Below are 21,876 nucleotides of genomic sequence, written 5' to 3'. Positions count from 1 at the left end.
GGCCAACACATGTAGGAAGTTATGCAGGTTGTTGGGCCTAAAATTAATTTTTTTGAGCAGTTTGTCCCAGAAACTCAGACTTTTTGGAGAGGTCATGCTTATGGATTTGTGAAGGGATGATGACAACATGTTCATGGATATTGATTGATCGAGTTTGCAGGCCTATTAACCATATGCAACAAAATGGCCTATAATAGATTTCACCCTAAAGTACAAAGTTTAAAATAATAACTGATGAATGAAGTGATTTACCTTGTGACAAGTTTAGATCAAGAACAACTGGTCGAGATCATCATCTATTACAATACATTTTCTTCATGACATATTTGCTGAGGGAGGCATACCCATGCTTAACGCATAAGCTAACATTACATGTACAATGATCAAGAAGTCTTGTGCATTAATGATAGAGAGTGGACCTATGGTTGGATAATTGCCTTTATGATAATGGCCATCATGCTTTATAATATTTCATTAATCCTAAAACTGTAGCCTGAATGGTTGGAACTAGATTTGGGGTCTTCTGTCTTGTTAACTTGATCGTCCAATGTATGAATCTAACCGTGCAAATAAATGAACTGAATTCAAACATGGTAGACACCATATGATTATTGACCAATGATGTAAGACGTTAACAAAAATGATCGAAATGACCTATGATGTTAATGGCTCTCAAGGTACAATAATACAATCCATATGGTGTGAATGAATGAGTGGAAGTTAAATGCGACATAGAATCTTTCGGTTGAAGGCAAATGAAGAAAACCTATAATAAAGAGTGAGGAAACTTGGCATTGATGTATGCAAGTCCGAAGGTACCGAAGGGAGTTTCTCAGTCAACTTCCTGGATAATGAGCTGATGTCAACAGGAAGTGGCCCATCATAGGAGAGCCTTGATGTGTCTCTCATCAACGACATGAAACATGGATCAAGATTTGAAATAGAATGATGTCAATGTTGAACTGGTTCAGGAATGATGAAAATGAATGAAGGCTTAGAAGTACTGTAGCAGATATCACCTGAAGTATTTCTCTTAAATATATCAATGGAACTTTATGGAGTTGGCAGCATTGACCCAAAACTGAATACAGAGGCTTCGATATGGTGTCATAAACAAAAAAGAGAAGAAAATTTCCTAACCAAAAAGTCACATATATGAAGTTAAAGAGTTTCATGTTCAAGAGTGAGTCACTGCCATTAATAGGTTGAGTACACTATTTTCCCAATTTCCCCAACCACTTTTGGTCAGTACCTCTTTATTTTTGACAAGCTTAAGGAGGATAACATATGCTTGATCTATAAGTTCATTTTTAGATGAGTCACTCTGAGTATTTTTAACGAACCCTCAGAAGGAGTGATTTGGTCTCGTCATGTTTGATGAAATCATCATTGTTTTATGCATTTATGAGTCCAACAAAGGTGCAAATTGGTTCCTTTTTCATGTTTAGAGAGTTTGAAAAAGAGGAAAAAAAGAAAACCCCAAAGGTTCATTTTCATAAATAGTCTCTTGAGTTTGAAAAGGAAGAAAATGATACTCAGGAGAACGTCTTAGCCATGTTTGACTAAGGTAGTCCTTTTTCACAAATAGTCTATCTCAGTCTGGAAAAGGGTTAAAAGTAAATGTATTTACATTAACTTTAATTATTTGAAAAGCCAAGTGCTCGAAAATCTTTTCATGTTTCAGGAATCTGAAAGGAGTTAAAAGGAGACTCCTCTTGGAGGAACGAGTGCTATAATGGATAGAAACTAGTTCTGGTCATGATGGAACTACTCAAAACATGTAGAGTTCAAGAGGTAGGCTAAGAATACCACTCATTGTAATGGTTCCCCAATAAAGGGTTAAACAACGAAGTGAAAGTGTATGATTGACCAAGGAGATGGTGACCATGCAAAAGAGAAAACTGAGGTTCATCTCACCAAAATAGGCTGATAAAAATGGAAATCACGAAGGGTAGGATGAGAATGGTTTCATATTTTAGAAAATCTTGAAACATGAGAAAACTATGATTGAGAGTGGTTTCATTTTTACACAATATTGAAACAAATAAAAAATATGCTTTAAATAAGTTTTCATTCGCCCACCATAATAAGACGATTCTAGGGACATAACCTGAATTTTGATTTCATTCACCTAAGTAGACTACTGGTTACTAATACGTGGATGGAATGAAGGTTAATTTATGAGATAAAGTGAAAGAATCAACTCGGAATTTACGTTATGTAATCAAAGGCTAAAATTGGAAGTGGATCTATTTCATTTTTTATTGAGCTTCACATAAGAAAAGAACTATGGTAATGACATCTTGTTTCATTTTTTAATGAGCTTCTCGATGCATCGGTGATGACCTCTAGGAGGCCATGGATACCAAGATGTTCTCATAAAATGGAAGAACAATGCTATGGAAGGGATACATATCAAAGGATCCAAGGGAAAGATCAAGCTCCAATGCACCAAGTACATGTTACCCTACATCACCTACTAGATCATCAGTAGACGCGAGCATGGAATAGGTTGCCACATAATTAACCTGTAGTGGAGGAGATAACAATTCCATATAAGGACCATTTAGGGAGGTCGGTTTATTAGGCATCAAATTATGGCTAATTGATGAAAACTAGTCAATGATCACGATTCTTCCTTCATGCAAGAAACACATCACACACAAGAGACAAGAGCTCCCATATCATAACATAGTCACGCCCAAGGATTAAATTAAAATCCAAAGGGATTTGGAATACCAACACATTGATATAGACAATATTTCATCCCAAAGTAATATGAAACTGAGGAAGGATCCCTAATGGCTACCTGGTTCCTCTATTACAATCCAAAAAATTTTGGGTAGAAGGCATAAGCTGCACAGAACCTGAAGCTTGCACATTATTTTAGGACAAAAATACTAAAAGATGCACCTTCATCTATGACTATGCTAGGTATGGGAATTTTATAAGCCTATACTATTATCTGGAAGGGTACGTAAGGAGGAAGATGATATCCTGCCAGTCAAATCCAATCAAAGGAAGTGACCATACTACTTGGAGGGGGTGTCACAGGAACAAGATAACTGGCCCCTTATGCTATGGGAATGGGAGAAATAATCGCCTATGTTGTGTGAACATGATCACTGTCTCCCTGTGCCATTGGAACAAGAGGATTGTACCCTAGTTCATTGGAGTATGAAGAAATGAGAAGAACCTAAGTGGTATGAAGTTCACTCTCTATGGGAAAGGCACAATCAACTCAGAAGGAAGAATCAAGGCAAAAATTTTCTCAACCAATGGTTGGTCAGGAACAGACTCATGGGATTCACGTTTAGAGAGAGTGGGATTTACTGGAGATGTATTTTGATCAATCACTTCATCAACTAGTGGAGGATTAGGGTGAAGCTTTCAGTAACCAACTGAAAGTTATGGTTGAGAAATAGTAACATTTCCCAAAAATTTGGATGCTTCATCCATATAAGGGAAAAGATGAACTGTATGATTCCCTTCACATAATCTATATCGAAACTTAACTTTACCCTTCTTCCCATGAAACTTACTATCACTAGGTGATGGTTTATTATGAGCATGATCTTTAGAGGATGATGACAAAGGTTTATGTGAGCATATGGACCACACTTCTAATACCTTGGGAATACCAGGATAATCTCTAATCGATTTTTTCCCTTACATAACAATGGAATTTAAATTTGCAAGGATGATTGGAAGGTTTATCCATACTTGTTGCATTGATAGCAATGGTTATTTGTTTTCCCTCCTACTTATTTTTCTTCTTCTTCTTTTTAGCTTCCTGGCTACCAGAATCAAGACTTTCACCAAGAAAGGAGGAAGAAAGGGATGAATAAAAAATAGGTGAAGAAGGAAAAGGATCAACTTGAGTTTGATGCTTTTCAGGTGGAGGACTACTTCGTTGAGAAGTGGTTTGGACATTTAGAACTAGAGAGGTTGAAAATAATTAAATTAGTAAACCAATGGTAAATTCAAGAAGGGAAAAAATTTCCATATAAGGAGCAAAAATATTTTGAAAAGGAGGAAAAGGGCTATGATTCCCATCAAAGGGGTTTCCTTGATTGGTAGACTCAAGAATTCTCAGCATTAGTTTCAACCTAAGAACCACTAGGGAGTTGTTCCGCGGGGAGGATGTTGTTTTGCGGTGAATTAATTGATTTTAGAAATTAAAGGCACAAAATTAAACAAAGGGGTAAGTAGGAAAAATGTTTTACTAGTCCACTTTGAACTGCAATATACCACCTTTGTAAACCAAGGATTTACTTATGTGTAGGAAATCTCCTCCAATGTTGTGTTTGGTGTATCATAATGTACAAGGCGAACGATTCGATTACCTATGGTGGGATAAAAACCTAGTGGGGACCTCCAAAATATACCTAGAGGTACATGGAAGCGCAGTCTAGAGTAGTGATGTTTAATGTGGAGCCATATGATGAGAGCGTTTCCATATACTTTTCATGCATGGAGTGCCAGTTGATATACCAAAAGGTACATGGAGAATGGTCCTATACAGTTACATATACGTAATGAGATGACACCCTTGGAATTTAACGGTGGAAAAGAACAACAAATCCTATGTTTAAAAAAGCTGGAACACGTCTCTAGCCTAGATCTCTATGTGTTTCATTGAGTTTAAACTGCTCCTTAGGTTAATTGAGTGAATTTTAGAGCTTATATTCAATTAAGTTTCATATTTCAAGGCTCAAAACTCAATGTTACTTGAACACACCTATGATGCAACTAATATGAAAAAAATAAATCTTCTCATTTTCCTTTTAACAATTAAAGGCCTAACTAAGTAGGGGAAGAAGAAATCAATCAACAATGCAACAAACAAATGATGCAACAATTGATCTCCTCAACTTCACTATTCCAATCAAAATAAATGCCCTATATGCAATGCAAATAATAGTTTTTCTTTTATTTTATTTTAATGTTTCAAATGCAAAGAACATATGAATGCAACTTGATCACTGTCAAAAAGAAACCACCCAAACTTTAACTGTAATGTAAAAGTTACTTTTCAAATTCAACAATCAATCTATGCTTACAAACTCTAATTGATAAGAAGAAAGAAAGAAAGAATGAAAGGAAATCTTATCAAAAAGGTGATGGAACTTAGAGGTGATTACCAATCATACACAATTTTAGCATCCCCCACTGCGTGACGATTGAGATGGATTTTTTTTTGAAAAAATACATGCAAAAAAACACAATTGCACACAAGGGATTGGCTTTTTAGAGCCATAGACAAGCTCATATACATAAGGAAAAATAGCTGGACCAAATAAAATTAGAGAGAAATACAAGAAAATTATTTTTTTGCATCTTATAGGGATCAACATAGGTGAAGAATAGGCACCAGTGTTTTGCAGCCCAGGTGTAGAGAAGGAGAGGGTGTGCTGAAGCGCTCTATCTCTAGACCAGGTGGTGCATTGAGTCAAATTCGACCAAAGTATGACACAAAAAATTAAATCAATCTAAGAGAAAGGTTTTCCTAGGGTCAATTAATGTTTGATCGAATCAATCAAGGTCAGTTGAAGCAGGGAAAAATATACTAAGGTCAAGGAAACCACTAAGGGAAGAAATTTATCCCCAGTGGAGTCACCAATTTGTTATGTAGAATTTATGATTTCAAACAGAGGTGAATTAACAAGACCTAGTGTATTGGTCTAGAACAAAAGAAGACAAAAAGCATAGATTTTTCCTTATAAAAGATAGAGAATGGGAAAGAGGCCTACATTGAATTTGTAACAAGCTTTATTTTCCTGCTCGCTTGTAAGCTCGAATTGTAGCTCCAAGTTCTATAATTAGAACCTACACATACGACTAAAATAAACAAAGGATCCCCAAAAGAAAAGTAGCATAATCTAATATCTCTATTCAATAAATATGCAAGGCATTGAAAGTGCAAATATGTAACAACACATACAGGAACTCTTTGTATTAATAGAAATAGGAGAGAGTTTACAACCATAAATAGTAGTTGATCTTGTAGATGTCTCCCCAAGTTAACTTGACCTTGTCACAAAGCACACATCAATATCAAGCCTAATGCATGAATATGGTGACTCCTTTAGGTTGAAGGCAGCAACATAAGGGCATTATCAATCTCCAAAAACCAACCCTAATGCTATGTATGGTAGTATTATAGGAGAAGAGTGGTAGTTTAGGATTTACCATTGTGGGCTTGAAATCCACATATGGTGGGAGGATGAGCTCAAGGGATAAGAGGTGAAATCTCTTAGATAGGATCATATAATATTTGAGCTCCTTATCCATGGTAAATAGTTAAAACAACATTAAAAGATTCTAGAAGAGGAAACTTCAGAATTATTTTTAATTTTTCTGAATTTCTAGAATCAATGCACTTGCAAAAGGGAACAACATGCACTGATTATCACATATTCTCAATTATGAAACATGCAGCCAGCGTAGGTAGGTAGTTATGTAGGGTGCATTGGAGCTAAAAATAATGTTTTTGAGCAGTTTGTCCCAGAAAATCAGACTTTGGGAGAGGTCATGCTTAGGGATTTGTGAAGGGATGATGAAAACATGCTCACGAATATTGATTGATCTAGTTTGTAGGCCTATGGACCAAATATGAAAAAATGGCCTATAAGAACTCTACTTGCAAAATGTAAAAAAAAAATTTGAAAAAGGAAACTTCATCTAAAGCGTATGACTAGAAGGTATAAGAACATAAAATCAGAACGTAGGTATAATATACTTGTATTGAATAGTTTCCCTTCTTATAACTAAGTTGAAGATAATTTATATTTAGTAATAGAGTCCTTACACTTTTCATAAGAGAACATTCTTTGTGATTCGAATGTGGAAATATGCCCACTAATTCTAATTGTTTTTCTATACTTGCAGTGAAGGTAGGATAGGTCTAATGTGGTCCTTGGTCCTCCCCAACCATGGATTCAAAGTATGAAGGTCTTTATTCAATCCCAAGATACAAAAAGGTCTCGAAGAAAATATGGTCAAGTTTAGACAATGATATAGCATGCTACAGGGTTTTCTACAGGATTGCTACAAGATGCTACAGGATTTCCTTGTTTTGCTATAGGATTGGATCCGAGAGAATCCTAAGGGTAGGAAAGGTGTTATGAAGGTGGGAGAAGGTATATGATGGTGTATGAAGGATATGTGAGGCATTTTTCCAAGCTTATCACCCCTTAGAGGCCCATCTTACACAAAAGTACATGCTCACAGTTCCCTCCAATGACCTTGAAAAGATGATCTCGGTCGTAGAATTTGAGAGTAGTATAAGGTGTCAAGGACGAGGATGATGATGAAAAAATGGATGTAGGACGACTTTGAAAATCCTTGCAAGTCATTGGTAGTACATGCAGACTAACAATCAACCCCCTTCTTACTATTGGAAAGAACATAAATCTAGTGATCAAATTGTAGCAAAACAAATCAAGATGGAAAGGATGAGTTGAATTTTATTTCATCAAGAGCTAATCTATCCTACAACATGCATCTAATCCATATGCAAAGACATGATCTTAACTTCTAGGACGCATAAATAGAGTATGCAAGATAGCTATAAACCAAAGCCTAACAACTTTTAAAGGAAAGAAAATACATATTTTTGGCTTGTTGTTGTAGACTCCTCAACCCTACTTCCATAAGAGAGGTGGCAATAAGGTCTACAACCACAATTTTTGCAATCTTTCTACCTAAACAAGGAAATAAATACCACTACTTAAAAAATGATAAAATGAAATACATAACAGAGAATAGAGCCTCTGGGTTGGGCCCTAACCCAAGGGTCTCAACCCTCCAAAGTTAACATAGATTTAGACCAATAGTGAACCTTTCATTAAAAGGAAATGGATTTCAAATACATGATATCAAAGGAAATAACAGTCTCATGCACTTCGATCTTAATAACTCTTCCTAGCTCCAAACATTTGAATCCTAATGATCCCTTAGGCTTATTTACGTATAAAAAATATGACTTAGGGGGATCTTCCCTCAAAAACCTCAAAAGTAGTGGATTTAGATCCGTTAGATTGTCTCATGCACTTGATTTCATTAGATGATAGTGGACCTGGAGCTACAGACGAGTGTAGATGAGAGATTCTACATATCACTTTGAGTCAAAGGAGAGTTAATGCAGGGGACAAGCCTCCTACGCTTCCTCTAGATACCTCCAACATGCCTCTGCATCATAAATGTACTAAAAAAATCTCTTTTCCTACAAATAAGCCACATTAGACCACCAAGTGTGACAAGCACCCTTTAGTCTTCCTACTAAGCACATTATAGTTAAAAAAAATGTAAATTAATGTGAGGAAAGAATATTTTGATAGGTTGGAAGATTAGGGAGGCTCTTGAGATTATAAAACACCCACAAAATCTCAATTGGGACAATAGTATCGAGATCAGTGGTAGTTGGCTTCCCTTAATTACAAGGTTAGAACCACCAAAAATTTCCGATATAATCAGGTAGTTTTTCTTTTTTTGGATAATATTAATTCATAGAAATTATAATAAAATTAAAATAGATATTCATAAGAATTATAATAAAATTTAAATAGATATTATGATTAGATTTTATAATAATTATTATCATTTAAATTTAAGGATTAGCTTATTTATAATAATAATAATAATAATAATAACAAATTAATTATAATAATAATCAGTTTTTAACTAATAATAAAATTTACTTATGTTATTTTATTATATTATTAATAATATAATAAATATTATCTATCGTGTAATTCATAGAAATTATAATAAAATTAAAATAAATATTCATAATTATTATGATAAAATTAAAATATATATTATGTTGAGGTTTTATAATAATTATTATTATTTAAATTTAAGGATTATTTTATTTTATTTATATTTATAATATTAATAATAACAATACTAACAAATTAATTATAATAATAATCAATTAGTGTTTTTTTTTTTTTAACTAAGAATAAAATCTACTTATGTTACTTTATTATATTATATTATTAATAATATAATAAAGATTATTTATCCTTTACAAATAATTATTATAATAAAATTAAAATAAAATAGAATGAAATAATTATTATTCTTAATAAATAATAATAATTATTATTGATTTCTATAATCATATAAAAATAGATAATGAATTATTAATAAAGAATAATTATAATAATTATTATTATTAATTAAGTATAATAAGAATTATTTTTAAAATTGTAAACTAATTAAAAATTTAAACTAGCGATATTTAATAATTAAATCTATAAATAATAACAACAACAACAACAACAGCAACAACGACTATTATTATTTACTATTTAGACTATTAATTAGTCTTTTGAGTAGAATTAATGTACTATAAAATCTAATCTATTATAAAAATTAAAATAAAATAATGATTTTTTTTTTTTTACAAAATCCATTTAATTAATGAACTATTACAAGATTCAACTAATATAAAAATTAAAATAATAATAATAATAAACAATTTAAATAAAATTATGATAAAACTTTTATTACAATTAATAATAAAAATAATAAATAATAAATTAAAATTAAATAAAGTTATTAGCCAACCTTCAATCAAAATATTTCTTTAACTATTTATCCTACCACAAAGCTCTTCTTCTATCATCATTCAGATTGGTCCTGATGATGGATCCCTGTTGGGATTTGAAACATTGACAGAAATATGGTTTCTACTGTGGATACTCCGAGACTAAGCTCAAAAGGTTGGAAGATAGCAAAATTGGCCTTAAAATACACCTACTGATGGGACACATCAATAGGATAGGTTATATTTTCATTCTACTATTTTCATATTAGAGTAGATTTGGATTTAGAATTAAATCTATTGTATTTTAAAAGTCTCCTGATCTAGATCTCTTCAGCGACCAAAATTAATTAAGATATTTTACTTTTGTGTTGTTAGTAAAATTGCATATAAAAGAGTACGAAAAGCCACATGTGCATGCTTGGAAGAAGATGAAACATAAGACAACCATCAAATCACATGACACAGATACATTTATAATGGAGTTCACCAAGTGTGGGTTACGTCACTGGACCCTCGTGTGAAGAGTGGGGAGGTCACCTCATTAAATGCTGCAAATGATGATGATAAACACAATATAGTCTTTGTCATTACAAAGATGAATACCCTCAACCAAACTGGTAGGTCTCTCAACGAGACATTCTGAGGAACTCTCACACATATGGGAAAATTCCCTCAACAAGAGTGACATGTCTCTCCATGAGATGTTCTCCCCATAGGAAACCTCACTCAAATGGGAATTCCTTCAACATGACAAGCTAAAAAAATCTCATAAGATGTGACATACAAGTATCCCTCAACATAATGGTAATCAGGTATCTCCACAACAAAAAAATCGTCTCAGTAAATCAAAGGAAACTTATGACATAACTGCATCATATACCTCCACTTTCGGGGATGACCGAAAAATGCAAACCTCAACTGCTAAAACGAACACCATCATTGAATTCTTGGCGCAAAATCATGTCAAATGACTATAATATTTACCCCTTTCTAACATTGTCAAATTCTAGACCCTCGGGCATCTCGAAGATTCCCCCAAAGATCCCTTCCCGAAGATGGCCTAAAAATTTGCTGCTTAGATGACGATTTTGAGCACACCGTTGTGCTCCCTGCAACATTTTCTGAAAAATGACTATAAAGTTGACAACATTCTTCCTCAGTCAAAGATTAGCCTCCAAGGCAATCTTTAATATTCCACAAGATTCTCTAAAGATTCTTTGCTGCTATACACCTACATTTCTACTACTCGGATGGATATTTTGACTACACGGTTGGACTCCTGGAAAAAAAATATGCAAAAATGACTATAAACTTGTCAAATTCTGTCACTAGCATCTCTAACCATCTAAGGGAATTTTTTTTGCATCAAAAGATTCCCTTCACTCATGATTTCACTTCTCTACCCACTCATGGCCCTACCTGGACCTCCATGCTCTACCTCCTCAAAATGTGTAAATGAGTTCATTTATAAAATCATCGAGAAATATTTCAATGTGTGAACAATGGGCCATTGGTGGAAGTCAAAATTAGGTGGGTTGCTACCTAGGTTCCAACTCTACAACTGCCCAAATTACATGGATGTTGCCAAAAAATATTAATGCCGCATTTGTTAAAACTCGGTAGTTATGGGCCCTTTGAATGGCCCTTTTGCATAACTGTTAACATTAATTGATTAACATTTTATATAGAGTTCCATTGTAACCATGACATGTTTTCAAATATGTTATGGGCTCGTTGAATGACGTGTTTTCATAACACGCGTTTTCATAACTATTAACGTTTTATATGGAGTTCCATTATAACTATGACACTTTTGAAATATGTTATGCGATTGTATGTTTGTTTGATTGAAACCGTTGCAATGTTTGTTGTGGCACATGCCAAAAACCCAAAATACCCAATCATCATAATAAAATATTGCTCAAGCCATTTAAATATGGCTTACCAACTCATACATTGGGTTTTCATTATTATTTTATTTTGGTTATTATATTATTATTTTTTTTTAATATTTTGGATATTATAACCACATTTTATATATGATTTTTGTTTTGTGGTAATAGTTTTTTTTTTTTTTTTCAAATTTAATATTATTTTGTTTTGTCTTTTCTGCAGGCGCAAGGAGCTAATGATGGAGTGCTATGTGTGAATTATTGATGAGATTCTATGTGAGTCTAACTTGTTCACTGGGATGTCATGTGGCACACTGTGGGTCTCACCTTTCCGTCTTGTCAAACTTTAAAGAGCCATAAGTTGGTCACACAGACTTGGATTTGAGTGTCGTTCACACTGTTGGAATTAGGGCGATGAGCACTATGATTGGTTGTTATTTCGATTCTATCTGAATACTTTATTTTTGAGTTATTTTTAAGGCCACTTGTACTTTGGGATCTTCTTGGATCTATTATGAAACTAGCTCACAAAAAGATAGAAAAGATAGATGAACACCTTAGGAATAAGCCTCTTCGAGGGGGCAACCTCCTTTACATTGCACAAGTGAAAAATTCTTGGATGATACAAATGACACGACCTCCTTTCTATATATAGGAGTCTAAGGGGTCATAATATAATTAGAGTCGACATAACAATAATAATGTAAAGGCACAATAATAACAATAGTGGGCTTCTATGGGGCACAATAATAACAATATGGGGACTACATGGGCACAACAATATAATAAGGGGGTTTTATTAATAACAATAAGGGGTTACACTAGTAGTATAGGGACCTAACATGCCCCTCTCCTTAAAAAAGTGTTGTCCTCAACGCTTGAGTAGTTCTTGATGCTTTTGTATAAATTCTTGTCCTCCCATCTGGAATCTTCAGGGCGTAAGTTCTTCCACATGACGAGATACTCTAAAATTGATCTATTTTGTAGCTTTCGATTTCTCAATTCTGTGACTGCTTCAGGTTCCAATATGATTTTTCCTTCCTTGTCAAGTTCTCACAATACTGTTTGAACTGGGATCTTCTGCAATTTTTGAATGAGTTCCCACTGCTTTGGGCATATGGATATATGTAAGGCCTGATGTTTGTAGGAACACTTCGTGGAATCAAATGAATAACATGATCATGATCACGAATAGGTGGGAGGCCTTTGGGAGTCTCAAATACCTTGGAATGATTGTCCAAAACGTTTTGGAGATCTGGAGAAATACATGATTTCGATGTGGGATCCTCTAGTGAACATAATTGTGCAATTACACCCCATTGTTCTTTATTTAGAAGCTTTGTCATGCTGTTAGAGTTGATTATCTTTCCAGGTTTTCCTTCGATACCCCTCAATTCAACTTCCTTTCCTTCCCAAAAAAATTTCAAGAAAAGTTCTTGAAAATTAAAAGCTATCATACCCAAAGATTGTATCCATTGGACTCCTAGTAAAACATCAGCACCACCCATTGGAATGGAAAGCATTGGGCTATTCAATACATATTCTCCCATGGATAGCTTGATATTATGGCACTTTCCAGAGAAATTTATGGTTCCTCCACATGCAACCATCACTTGACACTCTAGTGCTGGATATAGGAAGCATTCAATTCCTTGGCTATCTTACAATCAATAAAATTATCTATACTACCCGAATCAATCAACACTCTTACTTTTTCCTTCTTGATATGTCCTTCTATATTGATAGTTTGGGGAGTGGTAATTTCTTCGAATGCATTACAAGATATGGTTTGATTGATTTCTTGAGACTCGATGTGATCTTTCAATTCTTGAACATTTTTCTTCTTGATATGTTCTTCTATATGGATAGTTTGAGGAGTGGTAATTCCGTCCAATGCACTACAAGATATGGTTGGATTCATTTCTTCTTTCTCGATGTGATTTTTCGCTTCTTGAACCTTTTTCTTCTTGATATGTCCTTCTATCTTGAGAGTTTTAGGAGTGGTAATTATTTCCAATGCTTTACAGGATATGGTCAGATTCATGTCTTCTTTCTCTGGGGTTAGTTCTTGGTGTATATACTCTTCTTTTGACGTTTCTTGATCCTTTTCTTCCTCCTCTCCACAATCAATGCAAAATAATTTCTTCTCAGTACACTTATGACCTTTAATGTATTTGTTATCACATGTAACAAAGCCCTTTTTCTCTTTTTTCTTCCAATTGTTGTGGTGTTGGTCTAAAGAAGGTGTTGCTCTTTGTATCCTCATAATGTGCTATCATTTCCTCCATGAAAATTAACCACGTAACAAGTTGTACACCATGTAGATCAAAATATTGCTCCATCTATAGTATCCAATTTATTGGATCCTTTCCATCAAACTTCCTCATATCGCCTTTTCTTGATTTCAAGAGCTCGATCTTGAAATGATTGTAACTCTGTAATTTCATATCTTCTAGTTCTGAAATCGTGACCTGTAGTAGTCCTCTATGTCCTCTTTCAAATGTCACCAGTCTGATCAAAATTGGATTCTCCAAGAAAGAGTTATACACAATCTCCCAAGATGACTTGATTATACACTTTTTCAAAATAGCAAACTGGTATGACGTGCCACGTGTCACTATTTTGACCATCAGATCTGAAAATACACACAAAAAATTTCAGTCGGTCTTCTTTCTATAAATTCTTTCAAACTTCAATCTAACGCTCAAAGAGAAAGTTATGACGATTTTCCCAAGGTCACCTGTTTAAGATGTAATTTGGGAGTCTGCAAAAACCCTAACTTCCTCCGATCATATATCCGAAAATATAACGATACAAGATCTGAAATTCAGACCCAAGGTTTAGACTGATTTCTTCTGATTTTTTTTTTTGTTTTACCTTCTGAAACATCGTAGCGAAAACGTTATAGTGAAAATTCCACGATGACCTGTTTTAAATGAAATTATGGAGCTTGCAAAACCTATAACTTCCTTAGATCATATCTCTGAAAATATGGCGAGACAAGATCTAAAATTTGGACCCAAGGTTCAGTGAGATTTCATCTCAAATGGGTTTTATTTTTAGCTTCTGAAACATCACAAAGAAAAAGTTATAGCAAAAATGCCACGATGACCTGCTTGGAGTAGCGAAAACCCTAGAATCCAAAGCTCTGATACCAAATGTTATGAAACTAGCTTAGAAAAAGATAGAGAAGATAGATGAATGCCTTAGAAATAAGCCTCTTTGAGGGAGAAACCTCCTTTACATTACACAAATGAAAAATTCTTGGATGATACAAATGACAATACCTCCTTTCTATATATAGGAGTCTAAGGGGTCATAACATAATCAGAGCCGACATAACAATAAAAATGTAAGGGCACAATAATAACAATATGGGGACTATATGGGCACAACAATATAATAAAGGGGTTGTACTAATAACAATAAGGGGTTACACTAGTAGTATAGGGACCTAACAGGATCATTCCTTCCCACTGAGAAGCTGTTGGTCATCCAAAAGCATGAACATAATATGCAATTGTTGTGTTACATTGTCTTCATCACAAGTGTCTTGACAGGTCACCCTTCCTTCTCCTTCACCCTTGTCCTTCAGAGCCATAAGCAATGAGCTGATACCTACATCCTCTGAAAACTTGTAGTACAATATTTGCAAATTACATGCTCAATTACATGACCAATCATGAACCAATAATTTCCATGAGTTTATAACACATACTCTGTGGTCAAGTTTACATTAGAATAGAATTCAACTAGCTATCAATAAAAGGCCAAAACATCATTGTTTCTTTAACAAGTGATGGAAAACACATCATCACTTTTACATTTATATCACAACACATGATTTACAAAATGTGGCCATGACAAGCTACCAAATCTAGTAAAACCATTTCTTACTCAACAAAGTGAACCAATAGGAATGTGGCAGATTTTCTTGTTGAACATCTTCACCAAATGGTTTTTGCATGGGCACTTTGTCCTTAAGAAGTTGTTCCGGATGGATCCTCTAACATGTGGATTTCTTATGTCCACCTCTGTTGCAATGACTGCAAAAGGTATTCTTCCTCCAGACCTACTTAACCTTCTTCTCCTGATGTGGAGAAGACCTTTCATGCCTCATCCTTTTTCTTGTTGCCATTCTCTTCCAACACTCAGCAACCACATAGTTATTTAAACCACAAAAACTACATGTTTTTCTATGATATGATTTTTTTTCATCACTAACATTCTTGTAATCAAAATGAACTATAGAATATTGAGACTTTTTATACCTCTCTTAGCTGTCTCTGGTGCGATTTTGGTGATAGGATCTTGCCTTAGCTCTTTGTTTGCAGTGTAAACTGTCATGGGAGGATTTTGATGTCTCCTCATCATCCTATTTCCTCTACGGTTTTGACAATCTCTTGGAATCTTCTGGCACCTTTGAGAACTCTCTTTTAGTGTACCCCAAACCTACAAATCGAGGTCTTTGTACAACCTCCAATGGCTTAGTCATTCCTTGGCCATTAACACCAAGTCCTATTCCTTTATATCTCGTCTTGGTAAGGAGTCTCATGCCAGATCCTGAAATGGGTACCTCAATGTTTCAAATAGAAATATGTCATGTGAAATTGAAACTTAAGAATTACCAACACTATTTAGCTCAATTGTTGATTCTGAAACAAGTGATGATGGCTTCTTTAAGCATTTTCTACAATTCAACTCTTCCAAGGCCTCTTACGTGGCTTGCAGCTGAAGCTGCAGTCTCTACTTCTCTTTTTCTTCTCATAGAAGTATCCTCATTTCAACATCCTTTGCTTCAAGGCTGTGATTGATTTCCTCATCTGAATGATAAGAAGATGATGAAGAAAATGAATGTACACTCCATAGGGTATATGGAGCATCATCCTTTGCTCTTTCTTTCCCATGTTCCTCTCTTTCCATTTTCTACTCATAAGCTACATATATTATATCCACCATTTTTGACATACTGCAGAACCTCATACATATCTCTATCATCCTCAATTTTCTTTCTTTGATCCACATTCAATTTCACACTCACAATTCACATCATTGAGAAGACCTCTTTGATACCAAACTTGATATGGATCTCTTCAGCTACTTGAATTAACTAAGATCTTTTACTTCTATGTTGTTAGCATAATTGCATATAAAAGAGTATTGAAAACCACATGTGCATTATTTAAATAAGATGAAACATAAGACAACCATCAAATCACAGGACACAAACACATTGATAATGGAGTTCACCTAGTGTGGGTTATGTCTCCAGGACCTCATGTCAAGATTGGGGAGGTTGCTTCATTAAGTTCTACAAATGATGATGATGTAAACGATATAGTATTTTTCATTACAAGGATTAATGTCCTCAACTAGAATGGTAGGTCTCTCCACAAGACATTCTTAGGAACTCTCACTCATATGGGAAAATGCTCTCAACAAGAGTGGCATGTCTCTCCACGAGACATTCTCCCTATATAAACTCTCGCTCAAATGGGCATTCCTTCATCATGAAAACCTAATAAAATCTTACAGTATGTCACATACAAGTATCCCTCAACATAGTGGTAATCAGGTATCTCAACAAAAAAAAATCATCTCAGCAAATCAAAATAAAAGCATGACATAACTGCATCATATACCTCCACTTTTGGGGATGGCAGAAAGATTCAAAGCTCAGCTCCTGAAACAGACATGATCGCTGAATTCTTGGCGCAAAATCGTGTCAAATGACTATAAAATTTCCCCTTTCTGACACCGTCAAATTCTATACCCTCAAGCATCTCGAAGATTCCCCCAAAGATTCCTTCTTGAAGATGGTAGAAAATCCACTGCTCAGATGAATATTCTAAGCACGCCATTGCGCTTTCGCGAATTTGTGTGAAAATAGACTATAAGGTTGAAAACATTCTACCTTGGTTAAAAATCGACCTCCAAGGGCATCTTTAAGATTCCACAAGACTCTCCAAAGATTCCTTACTATTGGACACCTACATTTTTGTTGCTCAAATGGAGATTTTGGCTGCACAGTTGGACTCCTTGTGAAGAAACATGAAAAAATGATTATAATCTTGACAAATTTTGTCACTGACATCTCTCGTTCTTTAAGGGAATCTTTTTGGCATCAAGAGATTCTCCTTGCTGATGGTTCCACTTCTCTACTCGCTCATAGTTCTGCTCGAACCTCCACGCTCCACCTCCTCGAAATGTATAAATGAGTTCATTTATAAAATTGTCATGAGATATTCCAATGTGTGGCCGATGGGTAGTTGGTGGAAGCCAAACTTAGGTGGGGCGCCACCCAAGTTCCAGCCCCTTACCTGCCTGAATTACATGGTGGTTGCCAAAAAAATTAAATGCAGCATTTGTTGACACTTGATGGTTATGGGCGCGTTTGCATAATCGTTATCGTTAATCATGAACATTTTATACAGAGTTCCTTTGTAACCATGGCACATTTTGAAATGTGTTATGTGATTATATGTTTTCTGGATTGAAACCATTGCAATGTTTGTTGTGGCACATGCCAAAAACCCAATATACCCAATCGCCATAACAAAATATTTCTCATACCATTCAAATATGGCTTAACAAATCATATGTTGGATTTTTCATTTGAACTTTGGTGCTTAATATAATAACCATAATAACCTTTTATTATTATTTTTATTTAACATATTATATATATATATATATATTTAATATTTTGGTTTTTTATATGATTTGGATATTATAATCGCATTTTATATATGATTTTTGTTATGTGGTAATAGTTTGTTTTATTTTAACATTTAATATTATTTTGTTTTATCTCTTCTGCAGGGGAAAGGAGCCATGATTGAGTGCCATGTGTCAAAGGATGAGGAGCTGCCATGTGGGTCCCACTCGCTGACTGGGATGCCATGTGGCACACTATGGGCCCCTCCTTTTCCCTATCCTGCCAAACTTTAAAGAGCCATAAGTTGGTCATACCCACTCGGATTTTAGTTCTATTCACACCATTGGAACTTAGGGTGACAAGCAGTACGATCTGGACTTGGCTTCACTTCCATTTGATGAATTTTATTTTTGAATTATTTTCAAGGCCACTTGTACTTTGGGATCCTCCTCCATCATCTACATACATAGGAACAATTTTAGGTGTGGCTTAACTGAGCCCTTAATTCAACCTAAAAAATTCTTTCTTGTAGGGATGCAGTAAGAGGTTAGGTTCGATTTCCTCTTCTTGTTGATAGCTAATTAGAGACATCACAAGTCATCTGGAAGGGTGATGGGCTAACTAGACATAATAGAACTAGTCAGAGCCATCGCTACAAACATATAAGAGTCTAATTTGGGACTCTGACTGAGTGGTCTTCCTAATTGTTGATGAGGTCATTTTTAGTCATCAACATTTTTGGCACTAGAAGGAGGGCCAACATTAAGTTGTATTTTTAAATTTTTCTCTCTTTACAATGAATCATTATAAACTACCTATTTGAAGTTGCTTCACTAGACTTCCACTTGCTTCTACTCCAATTTAAGTAGTAAATATTTTGTCAAAAATAAAATTTAATGGTAAGAAGAATGTTTTTTATTATGATCATATTCTTCAATTTATTTTAAACTATAATAATTATGATATTGAAGGTGTTGTGTGCAATATGTTTACTCTCACTTTGACAAGCTTAGCCAAAGATCAGTTTAGATCATTTCCATTTTCCTCTATATGTAGTTGGGGTGAATTCAAAAAATATTCCTTCATGCCTTTCAAGATTACAATTTTGAAAAGGTATGTGATCAACTTGAAGTACTTTGTATATTTAAAGGTGAGTCTTTGGATGAATTCCTTATTATATTTAAATTAATTTGTTTTTAGTTTCAATCCAAAGATTTACCTCCTGAGTTTCAGTTAATAGGATGGTTTAGAAATTTAGTTTCTCTTCCTTGCATTCCAAATCCATATAATGAAATAATTTCAAGCTTTGATGAGTCACCTTTTGTTTCTATTAACATGACTGAAAATTCACCTATTGAAGATGTACATGTCAATCATGATGAAATTGCATCAACCATGTATGATAAATTCCTACAACTTGTAAATACTACCTACAATGTTGAAGATGGTTCTAAGGGATCCTCAAAACAAGTTGTTGAAGACTGTGATGCTCTCTCTCATGTTATTAGTCTACAATCACAAAGATTGGAACAACCTGACTATCAACTTCAAGGAAGTCAGGGCAACATACTTGAAAAATTGGCTGCTAATAAATATGAAAATCAACAAGCAACAAATTTAACAAACCAGGAAAAATTTTAAGGTTGGAAATTTATCTTAAAGTTTAGAAACCTTTGAAAATATTATTATCTTCTAATATGAAAATAATAAAAAATTTGGTGATATTTCTATAAAAATATTTAGGTTTATAATGATTTTATTTTGTTTTGTATAAAATTTTGGCAATTTTTAACGTAAAATAATTTTCAAATATAAAATTTGGGTGAATAGTTTTTGGAAAAAATGGAAATTGGAGAATCTTTTTTTTGGTAAAACCATAGAAAATTAGCCCACCTGTGAATATTATCCCCTAAAATTTTCCATGTAACAAACAATGTTTAGGAAGAAAATTAGCGAGCAAAATTACAAATTGAAAATTCCAACAATGAGCCTTCTGTGCTAAATGATTCTCATGCCAAAGTTTCTGATCAATCACAAATATTTAGGAAGACATATAATAATCATTAAGAAAGTGTGGTCATCCAAATAAATGATCATGAATATGAAATTTGTATGGTGGAAAGTAAACAAGAATCTACATGCAGAGAAATTTTCAGGTTCATTTATTCCAATAATCACTTTTCTCTTTATCAAGATCTTTTTGTTAATTCTAATTCATTTGTTATTAACTAAAAAATTCCTCTTTGCACAAATGATAACCTTTAAAATGGAGGAGCTGTGATAAATTCTATAAATAATGAATTTCAAATTAGTTTTGATTTTGATAAAGAGTCATTTAACGATCATTCTTTCAACAATGCTAACAATTTATTCAATCGTGCTTCTTATTCTAATTCATCTTATGAAAAGGAAGGGAATACTAATAAAATTAGTGAAGTCATTTATGATTATTATTTAGAGTTGGAGGAAAGTCAGTCAATTTAGTCATTATCAATTCCTCACTCTTGATAGTTTTTGTATGTTTCAAAATGAATACTCTCCTTTTACCAATACTTATATTGAATATTTTCCTTTTGAAACCCCATCAATTCATGATGATTTTTCCATTCCTAAATATGACTACAACATTTCTCGAATCCCCATTTTTTATCCTAACCTTGAGCCTTCATTATTTCCACAAGTAGAAGCTTGAATTGATCATGATTATATTATTCCAAAAAACAATTGTGGTAAAGAAATTATTTTAAACAATTCCCAACTGTATTGTAACATTAACTATAATATCATTCTAAATAATGATGTAATGTATTTCTTTTTCTTAATTTATTATGGTCATTTTCATATTTGTTTTCTTCTTTCATTTCTCGATTTATGCATATACTATGTTGGAATATTGAACAATCAAGCATTGAACACTTTCCAAGTGAATTACCTCAATGTGAAGTTGAAATTCAAAGCATTAATCATGAGCATTAGAAGATTTTAATCCTTCAATTCCATTTGATGTTCATGTCTTATCAAATTATTATTTCTTTTAGAATTCATTTTTCGCATGAATCAACACTTGTGAGTGCTTCAATATAATGTGACCATCCATTTAAACCAACTAAAGGTCTTATGGATTATTCGTTAATTTTCTATCCTTTCGTCCAAGATCCATTTGAAAGTTTCTTGGAAAATCTAGCTCAACAAAATATTTCTAATGGTTTTCTTCTTGTACATAACACTAACAATTTTATGCAGGCTCCAACACTAAAGGATATATCATTTGAGCTTGTTATTTTACTTTCTCTTTTTTTGAATTCACTTTAACCATTAATTGAGATTCATCTATATTTTTAGGATCCCATAGAGTTTCGGTTGGAGGAAATGTTTCAAGAGATGGTGATTATAAATAATCTTCTTTTTGTAGATATAATAGCAATTGATGTACATATTGAATTTAGGTTTATTTTTGTTAGTGTAATCATATTTTTTCTTTTGTTACTAATTTTTTATATGTACATATGTACATTGAAAAATATAAGTGAATGGCTCCATTGGAAATATGATTTTACTTATTTTTGAGCTTCTCTTATAGATTAGGATTAGTTAGTTACATCACTTTTCTTTCATTTTTCTTTTAATATTTGCATATTTTCAATACGCAGGTAGTGAGCCAAAAATAAATTCTTGGTATTGACTTCATATCCTAACAAAGATTCTTTAAAAGAATATGTTTTCTTAAGATTTTACTTGTAAATTGATCATACATGCTTGTGATACGCTTG

This window comes from Pinus tabuliformis, chromosome 4_1 (genome assembly GCF_031772625.1).
Source record: "Pinus tabuliformis cultivar Carrire ecotype Pingquan chromosome 4_1, CPIR1, whole genome shotgun sequence".
NCBI lineage: Eukaryota > Viridiplantae > Streptophyta > Pinopsida > Pinales > Pinaceae > Pinus > Pinus tabuliformis.
The sequence above is the reverse complement of the archived record's forward strand: the minus strand, read 5'-3'. Positions refer to the sequence as shown.